Source organism: Lutra lutra, chromosome 4 (genome assembly GCF_902655055.1).
Source record: "Lutra lutra chromosome 4, mLutLut1.2, whole genome shotgun sequence".
In the NCBI taxonomy this organism is placed as follows: domain Eukaryota; kingdom Metazoa; phylum Chordata; class Mammalia; order Carnivora; family Mustelidae; genus Lutra; species Lutra lutra.
The window spans coordinates 126,057,032-126,079,117 of record NC_062281.1 but is presented as its reverse complement, the minus strand read 5'-3'; the positions used below and the strand labels follow the sequence as shown (position 1 = coordinate 126,079,117).

General features: G+C 42.4%; 1 protein-coding gene across 9 annotated transcripts in view; it reads right to left on the bottom strand.

The window, feature by feature from the left end:
• The window catches only part of SSX2IP (SSX family member 2 interacting protein), a 43,269-nt gene extending 24,363 nt beyond the window's left edge, over positions 1 to 18,906 (bottom strand). For 7 of the 9 annotated variants that reach the window (XM_047727129.1, XM_047727132.1, XM_047727134.1 and 4 more), the window contains exon 1: positions 18,546 to 18,677. The gene's annotated coding sequence lies outside the window, so the exon portion shown is untranslated. Of the gene's footprint in view, positions 1 to 10,452; positions 10,474 to 18,545; positions 18,678 to 18,778 lie in introns of those variants that run through there. The other 2 variants (XM_047727130.1, XM_047727131.1) reach the window with 2 other exon arrangements.
• Between the last annotated feature and the right edge of the window lie 3,180 nt (positions 18,907 to 22,086).

The following is a 22,086-nucleotide window of genomic DNA, read 5'->3' as shown; positions in this document are numbered from 1 at the left end:
ATAATGGCCAAAAGAGAAAGCAGATCGTGTGTTGCTATCTTTCCATCATTCAAGGGATGTTGGAATTCTGGATTTTTATGTGAAATCTTGCAACTCGTAAATGTGAGGAGCTACTTAAAAAGTTTATGCAAGGTACACTATGGGAAGGGGATGCAGCTGGAAGGAGGATGTGTGAGAGCCTTTTGCATCTTGAGCTCAGAGAAGGCTGCACAAGCCACCATATTGTACACTTAAGATCTGGGCACTTGACTGGATGTAAGTTATATTTCTAATGGCTATATTTTTTTAAAAAAGACTTTATCTATTTATTTGACACAGAGAGAGAGAGTACGCACAAGTAGGGGAAGCAGCAGGGACAGGGAGAGGGAGAAGCAGGCTCTCCACTAAGCAGGGAGCCTGACGTGGGACTGGATCCCAGGGCCCTAGAATCATGACCTGAGCCTAAGGGAGCCACTTAACTGACTAAGCCATTCAGGAGCCCCTAATGACAACATTTTTTTTTTAAGATTTTATTTATTTATTTGATAGAGAGAGAGATCACAAGTAGGCAGAGAGGCAGGCAGAGAGAGATGGAGAAGCAGGCTCCCCGCTGAGCAGAGAGCCCGATGCGGGGCTCGATCCCAGGACCCTGGAACCATGACCTGAGCCGAAGGCAGAGGCTTAACCCACTGAGCCACCCAGGCGCCCCATGACAACATTTTTTAATAAGCCAAGTAAAATGAGTCTTTAGGCCAGATTTGGACTGTGAATCAGAGTTCACAACCCCTCTTCTGAATATTTAAGATTGTGGAGAAATAGGGGTGCCTGGGTGGCTCAGTCAGATAAGCGTCTGCCTTCAGCTCAGTTCATGAGCCCAGAGGTCAGGACCCGCATCACATCATCAGGCTCCCTGCTCTGAGGTGGGGGAATCGGCTACTCGCCCTCCGTCTGCTCCTTACCCTCTCCCACCCCCGACTCATGCTGTCGCTTGCTCCCTCTCTCAAATAAATAAATCTTTTTTTAAGAGATTATGTAGAAATATTCATAATGGAATGCTGAAGTGAGATGAAAATTTTCATTCATTCGATAGATTTTTAAATGTGCTGCTACATGACAGGCACACTCTTTTAGGCACAGGGGAGGCCCTGCCCTCAAGTTCACATTCTAGTGGGGGGGTGGAAATAGATAACAAAGCAATAAATTAACATAACAGAGAGTGATGGGAACTATAAAGAAAACAAAATACAGTAACATGAGAGAGTACTGGAGTGGGATATTCAGATTCACCAAGGAAGGCTGCACCGGGACGCGGACATTTGATAATATACAGTCAGCCACAAGATGATCGATGACCACCAGAGCAGCTCAGGTAGAGGAAACAGCAGGTACAAAGACCCAAAATGGAAACGAACTTGGTAAGTATGAAAACCATAAAGGCGGCCAGTGCCTTTGGAGCACAGTACACAAGGATAGACGGTAGGAAGCTGAATTTTCTCTAAGTTGCGATGAAAAGCTAGTGAAGGACTTTAGGCAGGAAAGCCAACAGGATCTTCTTTAGGGTGTGAGAAAGATCCCCTTCAGCTACTCTACCCTCTACCCTCTGCGTATATTTATTACAGGTGGGCGACAGTGGGAGGCTGGAAGATATTGGGCCACTGCAATCGTTCAGGCAAGAAGGCCAGTTTTCACTACAGCTCGATCAGAAGCAGACACAGGTGGATAAATCAGGGATGGGTTCTGGAGATAGAACCTTCAGAACTTGGAAGATGGAATGAAATATGGGCAAAAGAGAAATCAAAGATGCCTCCTAGGTCGCAGAGTGGCCTGCCACATACACTAGTGCAAATGCTGCTGTGTGGTGTATTATATGTTAGTGTCACACACATACAGGGGGGTACCCGGTCTGGCATGGACTCTTGATATTTTTCTACTCTTGTGCCTTGTTGAGAGTACCCTGAACTCTTCCCCCTGTCCTTATATGGGTGCCTTCAGCCACAGGAGGAAGAGGATAAAGCTTGAGTCTGTACCAAGAAATGACAACGATTTTACTTTTTGCTTCCAGAGATAGCAGGCATAAACAAAATGGGATCTACAGGACAATAAACCCCTCCACTCTAACCCAGCTGAGTTACTCAACCTTTCCAAGCCCTAATTTCCTCACTGGTGAACTGCCATAGTAATAACTTTCACTTCAGTTTCCCCAGAGGATTAAGTGAGATCATGCCACGGCCTGGCATATGGGACACACGGAATGAGTGTCAGTTGGTTGTCTTCATCACCACCATCACCACCATCATCTGGATACAGATCTGTTTGGTATAAACGACAGAATGCCAAAACCTGCAACAAAAGGTTCTTAATAAAAGCAAGCACCTTAGAAAATGTGGAGACAGATATACTCATAAAAACACGTTAGGCCATGGGATTAATTCTTTGTATTCATTAGGTTGAGGGGAGGGATGGGATCAGAAGAAAATACAAATAGGCACTTTTCCAAGACCTTCTTGTTCCTGTTTTTTTTTAAAAATAAGACACAACACTGCCTTAAGTGCCTTTTCTCCTCATACAGAAAGATCAACCACCAAAATGTCTACTATACATCCATCCTTTAAAGTTGTAATTTCAGCCAGTTATTCTTCCTCTCTGAATTCAGCTCTCCTGCATCTACAGGTTTAGGCAGTGAATTGTTCCCTGCCCTGTTAATTAGAATAACAAAAAACAAACAAACAAAAACAACAACCAACTCTGAAATATTCAGGTCTAGTCAAATGTTCATAATGAAAACCAAAACTCCACTTTGAAGCACTACAAAACAAAGAAGTCACCAACAGTATATGATTTCACAAAATCTTACAGTTTCTACGTATTCTCTTCTGTTCAATGATGCACCAAATAACACACCAGGGGGCTTGTGATAATACAAGCCAAAACCAAGAGACTAATTTAAGCAAGTTTCTCTATTCTAGCTCAAGCACAGTCAAATTTCACTGTTGAAGGTTACAAACTATTTTATAAAGATATTATAATCAATACGAATTTCAAAAGCAAAAAGAAAAAGGTAACAGAAGCATCTCTGCTTTGCATAAGCCTAATACTGTCACAATGCATTTCAACCTGAGAGCTACAAAAGCATCCAAGAAGGACTCCGTTAAAGCTGAGTGCTGGAGCACACAGTGAAGTTCCACACTGTAGATGAATCAAGTCAGAGCGAAGCATTCGACAGTGGACCATGCGCACTGATGACGAGTCATACAAGAACGAACCTGGTTATAACTAGCATTTTTATTATAGGTTTCATTAAAGAAGAAGAAAGGGAAGAAGCTGACAGTAAATCACATTTTGGTTCAAGTAACCCCCATTTCTCTCTCTACATCATTGGTTAGGGAACCCACCCAGATTCTAAGACAGGTCACCTTCATGAGTGAATTTTATGAGCAAAACCAGAAGATTAAACAATTTGGCCACCCTGTAAAAGTCATTTTATTCATCTGAGATTGTTGAGGAATAACCCTGAAATAATTTAAAGAAAAAAAAACTATAAAGTAATCCATAAGAATTCGTCCTCCTAATCTTTAAGTCAGACACACATGCATTTATTCCTCCCTAGAGGATAACATGTACAGAGGCACCTAATAAACTTCCTTGATCCCAAGAATTTCTCAATGTACATTCCAGTCAGTCAGGCTACATAACAGAAAATCTTACTAATTGCAGTAACCCTGCAATAACTCCAGTAAAAATGCTATCTTACTATTTTCTGAGGAACTACTTCGGTTTCCCTAACGTGTTGCCATATTTCGGGTGTAAATAAGCAAGGGCACTGTGGTCTTTCCTAGATAAAATGATTACGCAGACCTTAAGAATTATCTAACAGCATTTTCTAGGTTAGAATCCTGACAGAAAATTGGGAAGTAGTGAGACATCTGAACTTAATATAATTATACCCTTTCTGAAATGAAGATTTTAATAAGTTTCATAAATCTACCATTCCTCATGTCAAAACACTTTCTTTCATATATATTTTCCTATATTATAGACAGAAAACTCGGGCTCAGAGACACTAACAGGACTGCCTGAGGCCATTTCTAATCGGTTGTGAAGCCTGGACATCGATCTGTCTTCAAAAATGCTTTTATCACTCCGTCACCACATAACTTATCTACACTGCATGTAAACCTCTATTTAAAAGAATACAAAAGATTTCTTTTTTTTTTTTTTTAAAGATTTTATTTATTTGTCAGAGAGAGGGGAGAGCGAGCGAGCACAGGCAGACAGAATGGCAGGCAAGGCAGAGGGAGAAGCAGGCTCCCTGCCAAGCAAGGAGCCCGATGTGGGACTCGATCCCAGGACGCTGGGATCATGACCTGAGCCGAAGGCAGCTGCTTAACCAACTGAGCCACCCAGGCGTCCCAACTGAGCCACCCAGGCGTCCCAAAAGAATACAAAAGATTTCTATCAAACTTCTTTAAAAGAATGAGTCCCTCATCGGGCTCTCTGCTTGGCAGGGAGACTGCTTCCCTTCCTCTCTCTCTGCCTGCCTCTCTGCCTACTTGTGATCTCTGTCAAATAAATAAATAAAATCTTTAAACTAAATAAATAAATAAAAGAATGAGTCCCACAGTTCACCTGAAATTATTCCACTCAGAGCATACAATCCTTAAAGGGACTTGCCTACTACTTAAATTGAGGCAACTTATAAACTTCTCTGCTATGCCACAAACAACAGCTTTTTTCTCACTCAGAAACACTATGCTTTGAAAAAGTTTAAAAACAATTCTCAGAAAGGAGATCAGTTCTATAGAAAGTTTAGTGAGGGTGAATAACTCATCTTCCCATTTTAAAACAACATCAAAACTCAAAAGTTTACAGATGTTCAGTAAAAATATTTGTGGTTCAGGTTAATCACACCTTTTTTTCCCCCCATCAGAAAAGTTCCTTGGCTGGTTGGTTATCCCTCTTCCTTTTATCCAAAAGACCCGGGGGGGGAGGGTCTCAATATACAATAATCACTTGTAAAATCTGGGGGTAGGCAGCCTCTGAGATGGCTCCCAACTATTCCTGTTAACTGGTGTACAAATGTTAGGGTGCCTCTGCTCCCTGGCTGTGGGCTGGATTTAGTGGCTAGCTTCTAACAAATAGAATACAGCAAGAGGTCACAGGATTTCTCTTCCAAATTTAGGTGATTAAAAGGCATGGCTTCCTTTTGGGATCACTTATCACCCATTGTCTCTCGGATCCCTCTTTCTGTCATACTGTGAGCAGCCCCATGAGAGGTTGGTGGGGCAAGGTTAATGGATGTCTCCAGACAACAGCCTGTGAGGACCTGGAGCCTGCCCAGAGCCACAGAGTGAGTTTAGAAGTATTCTTTCTCCTGGAGTTAGACCTTAATGGCTGCCACCTTGGCCAACACCTCAACCACCACCTAGTGAGAGCTCCTCAGCTACAGGCACCTAGACAAGCCACACCCAGATTCTTGATTGACAGAAACTGGAAAATAAATATTGGTGTTTCAAACTGCAAAGTTTTGGAGTAATTTATTATGCAACAATAGATAACTAATACAAGATTTTAAAAATATATACACATTTCTGAGTCCCTTCCATAATTTACCTGTCTTTAGCTGAAACGTAACTAAAGTGACATCATATACTACAAGTACAACAATCAGCTTTATGACAATATCATTCAGTAGTACAATTAATCACTCTATATTATTACAGGTGGATGCCTCCCTCACTGGTTTATGAAATTCTACAAGAAGTTATGGGCTTTCCTACAGGGTAGGGATCTTTGTTGAAACAGTGTCTGAAACAAAGCAGGTGCTCAGTAAATGTTTATAAAATGAACTGCGTCCCACATATGGCCCACCCACTTCCAGCCTATGCTTTCCTCTTTCTCCTAACCCAGATCTAACACTTCTTCCAAGCCCAGAACAACCACCACCATCATTCCCTCCACACAGGTTCTCTTGCTTCTCTACTAATTTGTTTCATCGCTCCTAGACTCTCATGTACTGCACATTTCACACTCCTGTATTCCCTCCACTAATCTTAACAGAGCAAGACTCAATAACTCAAGCAAATCAAAATGTGCACTCCAGCAAGCACCAGCAGATAAAGGAAAACAGCAATGGAAAAGAGGCAGAAGATGTGAGTCCTTAAAAGGAAAGTATTACTCTCTTCATCTTCCAAATCTCTAACACATCTACCAACTGAGAGAGAGCCCAGCAGAAACATAAGCAGTGTCTTGATTATAAGATTTCCTTCACACAGTATAATATTTTAAGTATTCTTTTCAAGTTCATTTGATATTCAAACTTGAGAAGGAGCAACTGCCTATTTTAGACTTCAGAAGTCTAAAATTTCAATCAAGTGTTAGGAAATAAAAGATTTTCATTATACAGGAAAGCAGTAATAGTATACCATCTAGGTTTCTAAATATTGTACAGGACTTGTTACCTATTAAACGTTTAGGTAAAATCTCACAAAGTGAGAGTTACCAAATTATTAGGCTAAGAAAATAAAATCATTAAAACAAAATCTTTAAGTAGTGTTCCTATCTTACAAATGCTGTCATAAAAATTAAAAATAGTTATCAGCATATTTTAAATAGATGTTATTACTCTCAAAAAGCAAATATGTGATTTAAAAATTAATACCACCATCTATATGTCTGTTCAAAGGAGAATACAGATTTTAATTCCATTAAATATACTGCTGTTGCCTTACACAAAACCATTCAGGTGTGCACATCAGTGTAGAAACACACTAATTCAACTTCTGAGAAAATGCACCTTTTACAAATTTAAAATCCAAATGAATTCACTGGAGTGGCAGAATTTAATAGTGTACTTTCCCACAGAAACAAATTCCTCATAACTTAAAATTGAATAAATATTTGCATGGCTGAAACTCAAAACTCGGGTGTTCCCTTCACCACCTGCCCCTCTTGGCTGAGTCTGTGGCTCCAGGGACTGACACCCAGGAGTACAGCGTGCACGGAGCTGGGCTCACAGCGTGACCAGATATCCTCACCTGGAAAATGGGATGACACCATCTTCTCTGGAGGGTGGCTGTGGGGATGTAACGAGGTCACAGGTGAAAACTAAGCACCATAGACCTGGCCGAGAGGGAACTGATGGAACAAACACGTGCCAGACGCTGTTCTCAAGCTCTACGTGTATAAAGCCAATCCTCACAACAATCCTACATTACCTCCTTTTCACAGTTAAGAAAATCAAGGCACAGAGAGGCTAGCCGCCTCCTCCCCAGACTCGAGGGCCCATCCTCTTCACCAGCACACGCTGCTGCTGCTGCTGCTGCTGCTTCCGTGAATGAGAGGCCCAGGAAGCAGTACTCCTCCCCCCGGATTCTTAAGGCCACCATTCCCTAACCGGTACCTCCAGCTGGGCCAGGACTGCTCGAGATGGCATGAAGATACAAATTATGGGAAATACTGCGTGTGCACCCTTTTGGGTTGTGGCATACAATCCCGCTGAAGCTCCAGGCCAGAATCTGCCATTAGAAAGCCACCCTCGGGGCACCTGGGTGGCTCAGTGGGTTAAAGCCTCTGCCTTCAGCTCAGGTCATAATCCCAGGGTCCTGGGATCGAGCCCCCCATCGGGCTCTCTGCTCAGCGGGGAGCCTGCTTCCTCCTCTCTCTCTCTGCCTGCCTCTCAGCCTACTTGTGATCTCTGTCAAATAAATAATAAAAAAAAAAAAAAAAAAAAAAAAAGAAAGCCACCCTCTTCGTAGCTTTGGGAGCTCTATTTTAAGCTTCCAACACACACACTGGAACCCACCGTTGCTGCAGTATGAGAACCAGTATGCTATCACAGTTAAAAGCACATGGTTAAAAGTCAGACCACCTGGTTTCAAACCCCAGTTCCACCACCCACAAATGAAGTGGCCCTGAACGATTTCTGGCCTTCATTTTCCTCATTTGCAAAAGGAGAGTAAAAACAGTCTTTAGTCTCAAAGGATTATCATATGGCTAAGTAACACATTGAGTTTTAAAATTTATTTGATAACGTTATTAAATAGGTTTATGCATCCACAGGGCTTAACACAGGGTCTTGGGTACATGGCAAGTGCTCAATAAATGTTAGCTATTACTAGATAGTTTAGTAACTTGGAAAGATTTCACGATATTTGTTAATTTAAAAAGTCACAGAATGATTATCTAACATGACCTTATTTGGTCATTAAAAAAACCCCAAATTATAGAAGTATATACATATAGGTATAAATTCTGCTCTATAAACATAGAACTTTATATAAGAACAGAAAAAAACAGAAAACAAAACCAACCTGTTGAAAAAAAAAGAACTTTATCTCTTTATATACTAACCCAAACACACAGATAACCATGGGTAATCCTTACTTTTTTGTGTCTCCCAAATTTTCTATAAGTGAATGTGCTTATCTTAAAATGAGGGGGAAAAACACCCATGTTTTTAAAAGGCAATTACAGTGATAAGCAGCTGCAATGGGTGTGAATAGCATCACTCTCAACCACCAAAATTAACAGTAGAATGGCATAACTAACAAAAAGTATGAAATATTTATTTCCAGATTAATCAATCAATCTGCAGCTCTGTTGGGCAAAAATTGGTTAGAAAGCATACGAATGTCCTAGAGCTACTAAGATACCCAATTATTAAAGGGCAACAGAACAGTGGTCAGTAATGTTTAGCAGAGGTCAGGAATTGGTAGTTTTAGATGGCAATCTAGTAGTCTACAAAAATTTGCAATCTGTAAACCTTTCCACTAAACAATTATACTTTTGGGCATCTATTACTACATATTCCATCATACAAATAAGCAAGCAAATCATAATGGCAAGGAACTGGAGACAATCTAAATGTCACCCACAAGAAGTCAAAAGCCAATATGGATAGTAGAGCCAAAAGATGGGCTACTTTGGGATTATTAAGGCAGATCTGCATGTATAGAAAGAAAAAAAACAAGTTATGGATAATAAGAATTATATGATCACCATTTTCCTTGAAAATCAAACTATCTAAATACTACCTAAATTTAGGAGAAAGGTCTAGAAAAGTTACAAACTGTTACTGATATGACAATCCTGTGGCATGAGATGGCTGGGTATAGGGAGGGGTGGACCTAACCTACATTCACTTCTTCAATAGTACATTTTGATATAGCTGGAGTGTTTTAGGGGCGTGGATTATTTTGTAAAATTCTTAGAGGCAGTGGATTCATGCAGAATTAATGAGATACTGTGTGTGGAAATACTCCTACCTCAGTCCCAGATGGTAGCACCCTTACCCTTTAGTGGAAATAACTTGGACAAATGATAAATTCTTTCCACCAATGAATTAACACTTCCAGCACCATTCCCACATATTCATGCATACAAGTCTTCACACTGAGGCCCTGCTTTGTCAGAGCATAATCTGTGGGGATCTAGCCCATCAGGGAAGACTCGCCCCACCTCCCCACCCCGAACCCCAATGGCTGTGAAGAGGAAAGATAGAAAGAATACTGGCAGACATGGCAAAGGGGAACTGTTCCTCTGGTTTAATTTTAACCTAAACTTGGTAGGAGAAAAGAGGGGAGAGACTGACTTTGATTTATAACTATTGAGATTCTTTTCAAAAAATAATGTTCTTACTCTGCCAACCTTCCATGACTCAAGCAACTGATAGGTGTATTTCTCTCCTTCAAGAGAGCAGCTGATGAAGTCACAGAGGTGTGTACCTAGAGTTATGCCACACCACCTGAGATTTCTTTGTACACTGACTTCTCTTGCTAATCTTTTCATCTGTTTTGGTTGTGGCTCCCCAAATGATTTGTTAGTTGTCGTTTTTTGTTTGTCTTTCACGGCACTGTCACATCAGAGAAGACGCAGAGGATGGGGAAAGAGCATGAGTCCAGGTGTCAGGGGCTAAGGTTCCCAGGGCCACTTCTAGCATTCCTGAGCAACCCTGAGCTGCTCACCATTTCTCTCGTTTTCAGTTTCCACATCTGTAAAATAAGGAGGTTGAACTAGATGATCGTTAGGGAATTTTTGCCTATTATCTATGTTTTTTACATTTTCATGGGACTTCATATGGAATTGAGTAGAGCTATTCATACCTAAATGTCTTCTTTACATTGTTATAACAATGTGCACACCTGGTCTTCACAACCATTTGTTCAACAAACTAGATACTACCAAATCCTAATAACAATTTATTAAGCATAAACCATTTACAAGGAACAATTTAAAGCATTTTACGTGTATTAACTCATTTACTCTCACAATAGCCCAAAGAGTTATCCACCCCATTACAGAGGACAAAACTGAGAACCAGAGAGCTTTCTTGCCTGAGGTCACACAGCTAGAATGTGACAAAGCCAAGATTCCAACACATTTAACTATTACACCCTACTGTCTTTATTGTAGGAGTTGAGGGAATATATAGTACGTGAGCTGCTTTTCAAACTGAACACACACACAGGTACTCACTTTTCTACCAAGTCAGCTTGAGATGAAATTACAATCAAATCATCCTTATTCCAAATGAGTGACAGGGATGTGAACTACATAAGAGCAGACAAAACATTAGATATTATAGCAATTCAAAAAAATTATTTTTGAAAAATCTAGTGAATAGAGACGTCAAATTGCCAGGCTTTCCCCCGAACTGCCATTCCCTTCTATTTGTGCTTCCAGGTAGATCTCCCTGTACTGAAACTTCTCTACCACCAACTAAACTGAGCTCCTGGTCAACAGGCCTGGTATCATACTGTTTGTATTCTGTTTTGCCATGAACTATCATAAATGACCCATGGTAGGATCCAGTAAAACATTCGCTGAACAAATGTCCACTAAGTTCAATGACGTATTAGTTTTAGTGTGAGGTATACTCCTTTAATACTGTGATAGACAAGAATCCACACTTAAGCCACGCTGCACCTTGGAATGGTGTTCAATTCAGTCTTGACTGGTGCTAGGGAAGCAGCAAGGTGGCCTTGTATATCAATCAAGAGCATGACAGTTTAGAGATGGTCCACCACTTTCAAATTCTTCCAATATATATGTAAGAAAGCATCATATTCTTACAAGAGGATTAAGAACAAAAAAGAAGCACTGTTTTAACATCTATTTTACTTTGTAATGTTGAAAGTAGCCATTAAGATCAAGTAAAAAGGGCGCCTGGGTGGCTCAGTGGGTTAAACCTCTGCCTTTGGCTCAGGTCATGATCTCAGGGTCCTGGGATCGAGCCCCATATCGGGCTCTCTGCTCAGCAGGGAGCCTGCTTCACCCTCTCTTTTTGCCTGCCTCTCTGCCTACTTGTGATCTCTGTCAATAAATAAATAAAATCTTAAAAAAAAATCAAGTAAAAAAAGTTACCATTCATTGATATTTTATTCCTAAATGTATTAAAGACAACCGGAATAACAATAACAACAACAACAAAACCTACCATAATTCATGAATTTGTAATACTGTAATCATGTATCTGTAGTAGCTTTTTTAAGAACTCAGCTCAAATTTAGTCATCGGTTACAGTTCTCAAATTGTGGTCCCAGGACTAGTGGCATCAGTATAGCACCTAGAAATTTTTAAAAATGCAAATTCTCCAGGCACCTGGGTGGCTCAGTCAGTCAAGCTTCTGACTTCAACTCGGGTCATGATCTCAAATAAAATGTCTCTCTCAAACAACATCTTTTAAAAAAAATGCAAATTCTCAAGTCCCACTCTAGGTCTAAAGATTCAGAACCTCTGGGAGTGGAACCTACAAATCAGTGTTCTAACAGAACCTCCATGGGATTCTGATGCATCAAACTTGAGATCATGGTTCTACTCTATAGAATGTGCTTCAGAAGAAGTTAGAATTCTACTTAAGCAGTTTAGAATATGGAATGCCAAAAGAATTCTTAAGGGTGCTGCAGAATGGATTTCAGGAATAATGCAAAAGTGTTCCAGAATACTCGGTGGAGGTTGAACATAATACTTCTAGAGAGTGTCTGGCTAAGGCTTACTAAACCTCAGTGGGTGGGAGAACATATGAAAAACAAATTCAGCAGGTGAGATTGATATATCCTATTCACACACTCTACAACCCAGCAAGTCCACGTCTAGCTAAAAATCCCAGAGAGACTCTTGCATCTATGTGCCAAGAGGCAGGAACAGGAGCCAAGGAGCACAAGAGCATGACCTCGGAAGCAACGCGAACACCCCTCCACAGGAGGATAAGTAAACTGTGGCACATATGCAAAATGGAATCTCATGCCACAATCAGAAACTGCAGTGACACACAATCTAGAGGACTGTCAGCAAATACTAAGTGGATGAATTTCAGCATTATTGTAAGTGAAAAAATGCCTCAGAAGATAGGGCATGTGACATAGGCGTTAATCGTGAATGTGTCTGGAAAACTCAGAGATGCAGTAAAGCTATGTTTTAAAAGATACCAAGGGAATGATGACTGTAAGATTCAGTAAACGGGGTGCCTGGGTGGCTTAAGAAGTTGAGTGATTGACTCTTGATTTTGGCTCAGGTTTTGATCTCAGCAACATACAAACAAGCCTTGCATCCAGCTCTGGGCTCAGCAGAGTCTGCTTGTCCCTCTGCTTCTGCTCCTTCCCCAACTCACACTCTGCCTCTCTCTCTCTCCTCTCTCTCAAATAAATAAATCAATCTTAAATAAAATAAATAAATCAAATAAATCAATCAATCTTAAAAAAAAAAAATTCAGTAAACAGTTGCCTCAGGTGAGACAAGTAGGGCAAAGGGCTGGATGGGCCCGAATGGTCATATAGAGATTACTGTCAAGGTCCTACTTATGGTAGGTAGTACTTAGTATTAAGACTAAGTAAACAGATCAGTTACGAAAATATGTCCTAAGCCAAGCCATATAACTAATTCTTTGTACCTGAAAGTCCTTTCTTTCTTTCTTTCTTTCTTTCTTTTTTAAATATAGGGGTGCCTGGGTGCCTCAGTTGGTTAAGCATCTGATTCTTTTTTTTTTTTTTTTTTAGCATCTGATTCTTGATCTCAACTCAGGTCTGATCTCAGGGTCATGAGTTCAAGCCCTGCACTGGGCTCCAAGTGGAGCCTACATTTAAAAAATAAAATAAAAAATAAAGGACCACCAGGGTGGTTCAGTCAGCTAAGCAGCTGCCTTTGGCTCAGGTCATGATCTCAGGGTCCCAGGACTGAGCCCCACATCGGGCTCCCTGCTTGGCAGGGAATCTGCTTCTCCCTCTTCCTCTACCCCTAAACCCCCATTCAGGTGTGCATGCACGAATGCAAGTGTGTGTGCACTCTGTCTCATAATCTTTTAAAAAATAAAAAATAAATTAAAAAAAAAAAATATATATATACACTGTTCCTCAAATATGTCAAACGCTTCTAAATTTTACCCAGTCCTGGCTATGACACACTAAGAGCTCTGGGTCCTCAGCCTGACAACCGCCAAGGCAGGGGCTAACCTGTTTGGGGTCACAGGATCCCAAGCCAGTGACTCTCCCATCTTAAAAGTACAAGAACAAGCAGTTTCGGCTATAGTTTCAGAGCACCTATGGAGCCATTCAGACCTACATGGGATCCATGGACAAGGAGGGAAGACTTGAAACTCCTGCACTAGTTAATTACAAGAAACTGGGGACGGGGCAGCACTCAACTTTCAGTTGATGTGGGTCATCAGCTATGCCATCCTTACAATGGCCCCAGAAAGGAGGACATAGAGCACCATTTTATTGATGGAAGAATCAGACTCAGAGAGATTAAGTAACTTGTCTACTTATAAACATGGGGGCGGAAATAAAAACCTAGCTTTTAATAATATGGAAGCTAAGAATAAAAACTAGCTATTTTTTTTTATTTTTTTTTTAAAGATTTTATTTATTTATTTGACAGACAGATCACAAGTAGGCAGAGAAGCAGGCAGAGAGAGAGAGAGGAGGAGGAAGCAGACTCCCCATGGAGCTGGGAGCCCGATGCAGGGCTCGATCCCAGGACCCTGAGATCATGACCTGAGCCAAAGGCAGAGGCTTTAACCCACTGAGCCACCCAGGCACCCCAAAACTAGCTATTTATGATTCCAAAGCCTCACAGATCCTGTCGTCCTCTTGATTCTCACCAAGTATCCCAAGTAAATGATATAAATTCTCTGGGCCCAACTCTTCATTATAAAATAACACAGCTGATGATGGGTTGCATTTATTGACGATTTCTAGGATGTCTTCTTGAGTTTATATTTTAGATCTTACGTGCAAGGATATTTCTAGAACTTGAATACAGAATAAAAGATTAATGTTGAAGATGACAACCTGTAGATAGGAAAGTACAGACAAGCAAATAATCTACTGGCAAAGGACCAACAAACTCAAGACTGGGATCCTCATAACATAGTCTAACCCTCAGATAAAGAGCAGATGCAATGCCTGGTACCCATCTTGGATTGTAAGTAGCTACTGGCCACTTGTTAAATTCTATACCTGATTTTAAATTCACCTATAGTGCTATGATTTCTTTAGAGTAATACACTTCCAGCAATCTCCTCCCAACCTGATGTTTCCAAAACATTAAGGTTCCATTTTCAGCAGCCCTGGCACAAAAATATTATACCTAACTAGGCAATTAATGGTCAGGGCCTGGCTGATAGTCTTAGCCATGACAATGAGAATTGTGAAGGTCAGGTAAATACTTCATTAGTTGGACTGACAAACATGATGACAAGTATACAAAAGGGAGGCTTGTGCTCGCTTCGGCAGCACGTATACAAAAGGGAGGCATTTATTCTCTCATGTAAAAGTCAGTCTTTGGTAGTAGACAGAGAACAAAGTCACTTAGATAAAGAGAACAGAGGAGTAAGTTTAATAAAATCGGGTTTGGTTAAGTATGTGATGATAATGAGCTCAGTGTAGAACTTACTGGGTTTAGAGACGTTCTCATAAGAGATTTAAATGGAGATAAAACTCTAGGGCTTGGAGATCAAAAGACGTCAGGGCAGAATTACAGAGTCATCAACATGTAGTGGGTAGGTGAATCCATACAGAAAAAAGTGGCAAAAAAAAAAAAAAAAAAAAAAAAAAGAAAGAAAAGAAAAAGTAAAAAGAGGCAGCAGAAAGAACCCCAAAGAACATCAACATGTAGCAGGTGAGTCAAAGGGACCTAGATACAAGAGATAAAAACTGGGGTGGGTTTTAGGAAAGCCACGGGAAAAAATTTTTTAAAAGAGGATGGGGTGCTGAACAGCAGCAAATGCCATGAAAGAGCAAGATCTAAATAGAAAAATACGGTGGATCTGGCAATTAGTGACTTAATGACAAAGCTGAGCAGTAGAAATGAAAATCAGATTTAAGAAAAGTGATCAGCAAATAAGGAGACAATAAATCATTTGCTCACGAAGCTTTATTTCACAGAATGTGAAAACAAACTTCTATAAGTGTAGAAAAGTTTTATTAGATGCTCATGTATTCACTAGCAACTCAAAGAAAAAAATCTGTCCTTGAGTTAGTTCCTATTCAATTATAGCATTTTTATATCAAATATAAATAATATTAAATACCTGATAAATTTATTTTTCCAGGCACCATTCTGGATATTAACATATTTTCTTATTTAATCACAACCCTAAGACGTAGATATTATTATTCCTAATTTACAAATGAAACTAAGGCACAGAGAAAATAAGCTCCAAGGGTAACCTAAGACTGGGTAGCTAATAGTATGATAGTCAAAACCAAAGTCTGATTGAGCAGTTAGAGGGAGGGAGGGCAATGTGGGAAGCAAGAGTTAACAGATGAGAACTGTAAATATTACTGGCTAACTGGCTGTAGTTTAATTTCTACTTAAACTCTCTTGAAAGAGAGTTTGTGGCTTCTCTCATCTCAGAATCCTACACTGCTGGAATCTTTTTTTCCCCATGGCCCTTAGGACACTAAGATTCTGTACTGCATTATAATTTTTATTAGCTCTTAACACATTGCAAGCTGCTTGAAAATGGAGCCGTATCTTTTTTATTTTTGTATCCCTATTCCCCCAATCTTAAAAGTAAAACATACTCAATAAAACTTGGTTGTATGAATAATCATTTCTGCCTTCCTCAAGTTTCTGTGGGCTTCAATGAAATACCTTTCAAGTATTTAATTGCTGAGTAGGACGGATGTCTCCTAGATGCTACTTAGACTGTGTTCAGAACATTTTCAGATCATTCAAATCACCAATTTTGGTGCAAATACCCTTCTAAAAATCAAATGTACCTTCCCTGGATCATTTATCATGTAAAGGTTCCCTAGCACCTACTGGTCAAAGGTCATAGTCCTGTTCTCTCACCTTATCACTCACACCCCGCATCTGCCTCCAAGGATCGATCCACCAGTACTTCCTCAACCATGTACTCGTGTATTCGGCAGAACCCAACACCATGCACTCACCAGGTGAACTCCTTCTCTTCTGTCAAGACACAGCTGAAATTTCCCTTCCTAAAGCCTTGTCATATTTGCAATTTTCATTTTCTATTTTTGCTCTCTCCCCCATACAGCACTGTTAATTTCCTAAAAACAAACTCCTCAAGGCAACACTCATGTTTTCCCTCTTCAGGCCTGGCAAGAAGCAGCTCTGAAAGCGTTTATTAAAGCATGATTCAGTACTTCTGCTGGTACCATGTATACTGTTGACCCACTACCAAAAGTAAAGATTTCAGGTTGTTTTCCAGTAGCAATAATGAATGGTGCACTTCTCTATTCTAGCTCATCTCATTAACTTGTGAATTCATTACCAGCAAATCATAATCACCATCACCAAAGACACGAAAAAAGCCCTCAGAGAATCAAAATCCTTGGTGTTCTGAGCAAACAGTCAAACCAATAAGACATATTCACAACTACTGTAAAAGATACACCCCCCCCCCATCACTTAAAACACTTTGGAATGTCTCCAATTGAAGGATGGGAAATCAATTAAAATCACACAACTCTGGGTATCTTTCAACCTTTTAATCTGTAGGTGCATACTACCCAGAAGACTCAAATGTCTACTTTAATGAAACCCGTGTCATATCCAGCTTTGCCAAAGAGCAACTAGGTCAGGTTTTTTGAGAACTCAAGAATATCATCTTTGTGGTGGCCTTCAGGCTTTTGACAAATCATCTGAACAGGGAACACTGTAGTTTCTCATATAGCGCCTCAGCATGTCTGGAAGGGAATGTGCTTTAACAAGTCTTGTCACAAGGCACGATGTGTTATGAGGAGTTCTTCACATTTCATCTTACAATAACAGTCTCTGCAGTTATCTTCAAGCTGCTGCACCCATGTTACTTAATCCTGGGGCTTTTTTATCTTCATGGCACAGATGGGGAAAGAGAAGGGAAGGAAGGGATAAAATGACTTAGCTGAAGAGGCCCCACCTCCCCCAAAGAGCCTTCATTTTAACCACCCGCTGCTAATCCTCTTTTCAAAGAACCATTTTGTTTGAGGAACTTTCACTGACAGCAAGCACAACAGAGGGTCAGATTGGTCATTAGCTTTTACTTGTTTAGTGTGAATGAACAACCTAAGCTCCCCAGGTCTCCGTGTTATGATAGCTCTGGGAGAAGAGTTTTGATGGATTAACTTTTGCGGACTGAATCCAAGTTCTTAAATCTACCTCTAACTTCTTCTAAATTGCAAGACAGCTTGACTTAAAGTTTAACTCTAACGACATTTTTGTTTCTCTCCAGATCGCTCCTCCTGTTTAAATTTTATTCAGTCTTTTAAATGTGTCAAATCACACCTACCTTTCAGTTCTGGATCAAGGCTACCAGAATTTTCTCCCAAGCCACGCAATGTTCCAAGGCATCCATCATTCACAACCAACTCCAGAGACAGACTCTAATCTGTGTTGTCAGGAAGCCCAACAATCTCAAACTGCAGGTAGCTTCCACTTACACTTCTGATCCACTCTTGGAGGACTGCCTCTTCTAATCCTCTCCCCACGACTCTCCCCACCCCCAGAGGGAGATCTCAATTCTCAACGATTCAACAAGAACTGCATCGGCGTTGCAAGATGACATTTTGGCAATCACAACTATGGACCTTAGAATGAGGTAACAATCTAAAGATCCCCCCATTACATGTGCTAAGCACAAATTATTTAGCTGATTCCATTTCCTGGGCCCAAGTGACTTGCAAAACGGCGACCAGAATAGGCTCAAAAGCGGGCAGAGAGCTCACAATTCGGTTTACCGTTCTTGACTATAAAATTCTATACCAAAATATTTTCACACTTGCCTGCCGTTCAGATGATGTAAGCTCTTCCCCTTGACTTTTAACTAGATCTCTTCCCCTGCAGCGGCCACGGGCCACTCAGTAACTCATTCTAAGGACTGCCTCTTGCGGCTCGCCCCAACAAATCCCGAAGCCGGCAAACTCCGCAGCCTCCGCGAGCGACACACCGCAGCCCTAAACTGGCCACCCCCTCCTCCCCCACGTCCCCGCGTCGCTCGTCATCCCACACCAGGCGCCACCCTCTCTCCATCCCAGAGAAGGTTTTGGGCTCCCCGATCCAGAGCCCTCCCGCGGGCGCAGTGTGGCAACCGCCTGCGGGAGCAGACCCGAGCTGGCACCTACCTCCCACCTCCTCCTCCAGGCACTGCCGGGGTCAAGGCTCGCCCGCCTCCTCCAACGGCCCCAACGGCCGCGCCGAGCCTCTCGCCGAGAAGCGCGGCGCCGAGCCAGGTGCCGGCGCTCACCTCCGCGCCCGCCCTCCGGCTCCCCGCCGGCGCCCGACCCAGACTTCGCCGGCGCCCCCGCCCCTCTTCGGGCGGGCGCGTCACAATCCCCGTCGCGGGGGGAGCGCTCACCGTCACGGCCCCCGAGAGCGGCAGGGACGCACCGCTCGCCGTCCTAGACCCGCTCGCGCAGCCCCGAGGGCCCGCACAGGCGCGGCGGCACGCAGCGCCCCGCGCCTGCGGCCCCGCCTCCGCCTCGGGCTCCCGCCTTCCCCGCCCCCGGCCCGGCTTCGCTCCGCCCCTCGCGGCCACCCCCTGCCTGGGCAGGTTCGCAAGGTTCCCACCCCGCCCCCGCGCCGCCGGCGCCGCAGGCCCAGCCGCCTCCCATTGGCTCCGCCAGTTGCTAGGCGATGAACAACCGCGGCCTGCATTGGCCCCCGGAGTCTCCTCCCCCCTTCCAAAAAAACCTAGAGAAAAAGAAAACCTTATCCCCAGAGCCGGAGCGAGATGCGGGCGCAGCTGCGGCTGCGGCACCTGTTACGCCCTGTGATTCACCCGGCCGGGTCCTGCTCCCCGCCCCCTCCTTACGCGGGCAGAGCTGGGGCCCCTGGGCTCCGTGGGGGAAGCGAGTCGTAGTCGCTTTAAGGCGCGTATTCCGAGCCTCAGTGAACCCCAGCACCCACCCGAGAAGTAAAAGTGAGGCTCCCAGAAGACCCACGTGCGCTGGCAAAAGTGGAGAAATAAACCAAACAACAGCCGGCACCCAGAATTAGGTCAGGCCCAGGGGAAGGGAGCGTCAGGCGTCGGGGATTGTGGTTGCAAACAACCCAACCCAGGTTAAGTTAGATGTAAAATTAGGGCAAAGAAACGGACCTGGGCAGAAGAGAGCGAGAATACTAACAGATGGCCCTCGTGAACTACAAGTTGATGCAGAAATGTCCCACACCCACTCGGCAAAATATGTGCAGAGAGAATGAATGCCTGTGCGGCACCGGTAGCCAGGGTCAGATCCGCTCCTCCCCTATTCCATGTCAGCCTAAAATTCTCCAGGGAGGAAAAGTGGCCAGAGAAAAGAAGGGCATCAGATGGTGAAATCGCAGGCATACGAGTTGAGTTATAAACACAAAGATGTGCTCTGATGGATTTTGTTTTTCGTGAAGCCAGTGAATTTACTCAAGAGGGGAGAAAACAGGTTTGGTATTTTAAGGAGGCTCCTGAGAGCACTTTGAAACCTAAATAGTATGAGACAAAAACAAGAAATATGAACACTGAGGAACAAGGGACGGAGTAGTGCTCCCACCTCCCCTGCCCCCAGTGTCCACGCACTGACCCCCAATCCTGGATGAAAGACTGAGACAAGAAAATGAGCGCGCTGTGGTGACAACTTCCGAGCACAACGAAATCCTCTTTGCTTTTGGCCTAAGCCATCAGGAGGCTGGCTACATGCTGGTAAGCATAGGTGAAGGACGCCCAAAGAGCCTGTTAGGGTCCATCTTCCTAACGAACGCTATGAGCCCAGGGCTAATGGGGAAGAGGAAACCAATCATTACCAGTGATTACCTAACCCACTAACCTAGGATACTGATGGGGGCGGAAGGGAGTTACTCCTGCTCCCAAAAGGGGTTTTGAAATGTCCACTGTCCGCCTGCAAAATTCCACACCTCTTCCCATCTTAGGAAACAGCTTAATGTCACCTCACAATTTTTTCTTGACATAACAAGGCTTCATTTTGACCATCCTCCCTCCCCCCCGCACAATGAAAAAGGGAGTGCTCACTCTTCTGTAGAAGAGTTGAGATCAATCAATTCAGTAAGTAGCGCCTGGCACACACTTTTGTGACCTAACCACTAACAGAGCTGGATTCTGAGAACGTTTGGGTAAGGCTGAGGTGAGCTCTGGAAAGTTCCGACCCGCCCCCACCCCCAAGGATGTATCTGATCTGTCTGAATAAAATAGCAGTTTTCAATTTTTTGGTTTCAGGAAACCCTTTCCTTTCCTAAAAATGATTGAGGGCATCAAGAAGCTTTTGTTTATATGGGTTACATCTATTGATATTTACACTATTAGAAATTTTTTTAATTTAAGATGTTTACTTAAAAAAATAAAAATTACATCTTAATATAAATGGCACATTTTTATGGAAAATAACTAGTTTCCTCCAATACAGTGAAGAGCATCATGATTTTAAAAATTTGTAGATTTCTTTAATGTCTGGTCTAATGGAAGGTCGTTTGATTTTTATATCCACTGAATTCAGTCTGTTGTACTATTTCAGGCCTCTACACTCATAAGGGAATGGCAGTAAAAAGGACAAATAACATTTTAGCCTTATAATTAAAATTGATTTGACTGCACTCTCCCTGAAAGGGAGTTGGTAATGTCCCCTGCCTCAGGGTTCCTAAGATTATACTTTGAGAACCACTGGTCTAAACCTGTCTTGATGCCCTGTCCCTGTTTGCTGACCACCAGTTTGTTTATTCTTTTTTTTTTTTTAAGATTTTATTAGACACACAGAGAGAGAAATCACAAGTAGGCAGAGAGGCAGGCAGAGAGAGAGGGGGAAAACAGGCTCCCTGCTGAGCAGAGAGCCTGATGCGGGGCTCAATCCCAGAACCCTGAGATCATGATCACCTGAGCTGAAGGCAGAAGCTTCACCCACTGAGCCACCCAGGTGCCCCCTGACCACCAGTTTAGAAGCTGAGCATATGACTTAATTCTGGGGAGTATATAATATGAAGTGGGACGATATTAGACTTTGGGGGAAGAGTTTCATCCCTGAGAACCTAAAAGTCTTTTCTTCACCTCTTGCTTTGGCTATCCTCCAGTGAGCAAAACATGTTTGGAGCTGTTGTGGTACATTCCACAATAGTAAGAGAAAAGAAAGAAAAATACAGGAAAAGCAACCCAGAACCCAGACACCACTGAGTGGCTGAGTTAACCTATCCTGTCTCTGCCTATCTCCTCCAGACTGCTCACATGCTTGTTCACTGATGTATCCCCAGTGCCCAAAACAGTACCTGGTACTTAGTGGTTGGTGCTCAGTACTTATCTGGTAAATGAAGAAACATAACTTCAAATGAATGGTTTTTCATTTCAAAGTAATCACCCTGGCGGGCTGTATATATGACCTAGTCCATTGATGCTGCTCAAAAGGTATCACATCAGTAGGCACTGAATTTGTTGAAACGAATTCTTTCTTTAAGAATCAATCTGATTTTGGAACAATCCAAAAGTTATCCTGAGCCAAATCTAATGAACACATTCTGGAGCCATGTTAAAGTGCCAAACGTGTGTTTTTCCAATGAAGTTACTACATTTGGATAGATAGAGAAAGGTCAAAAAACAAGATGTGTTTGATTTTCTAAGACAATAAACTGACTCTGAACATAATTTCAAAGAGGAAGAGTTCTAAAAATGTACACCAGTAACGTTGCAGAAAA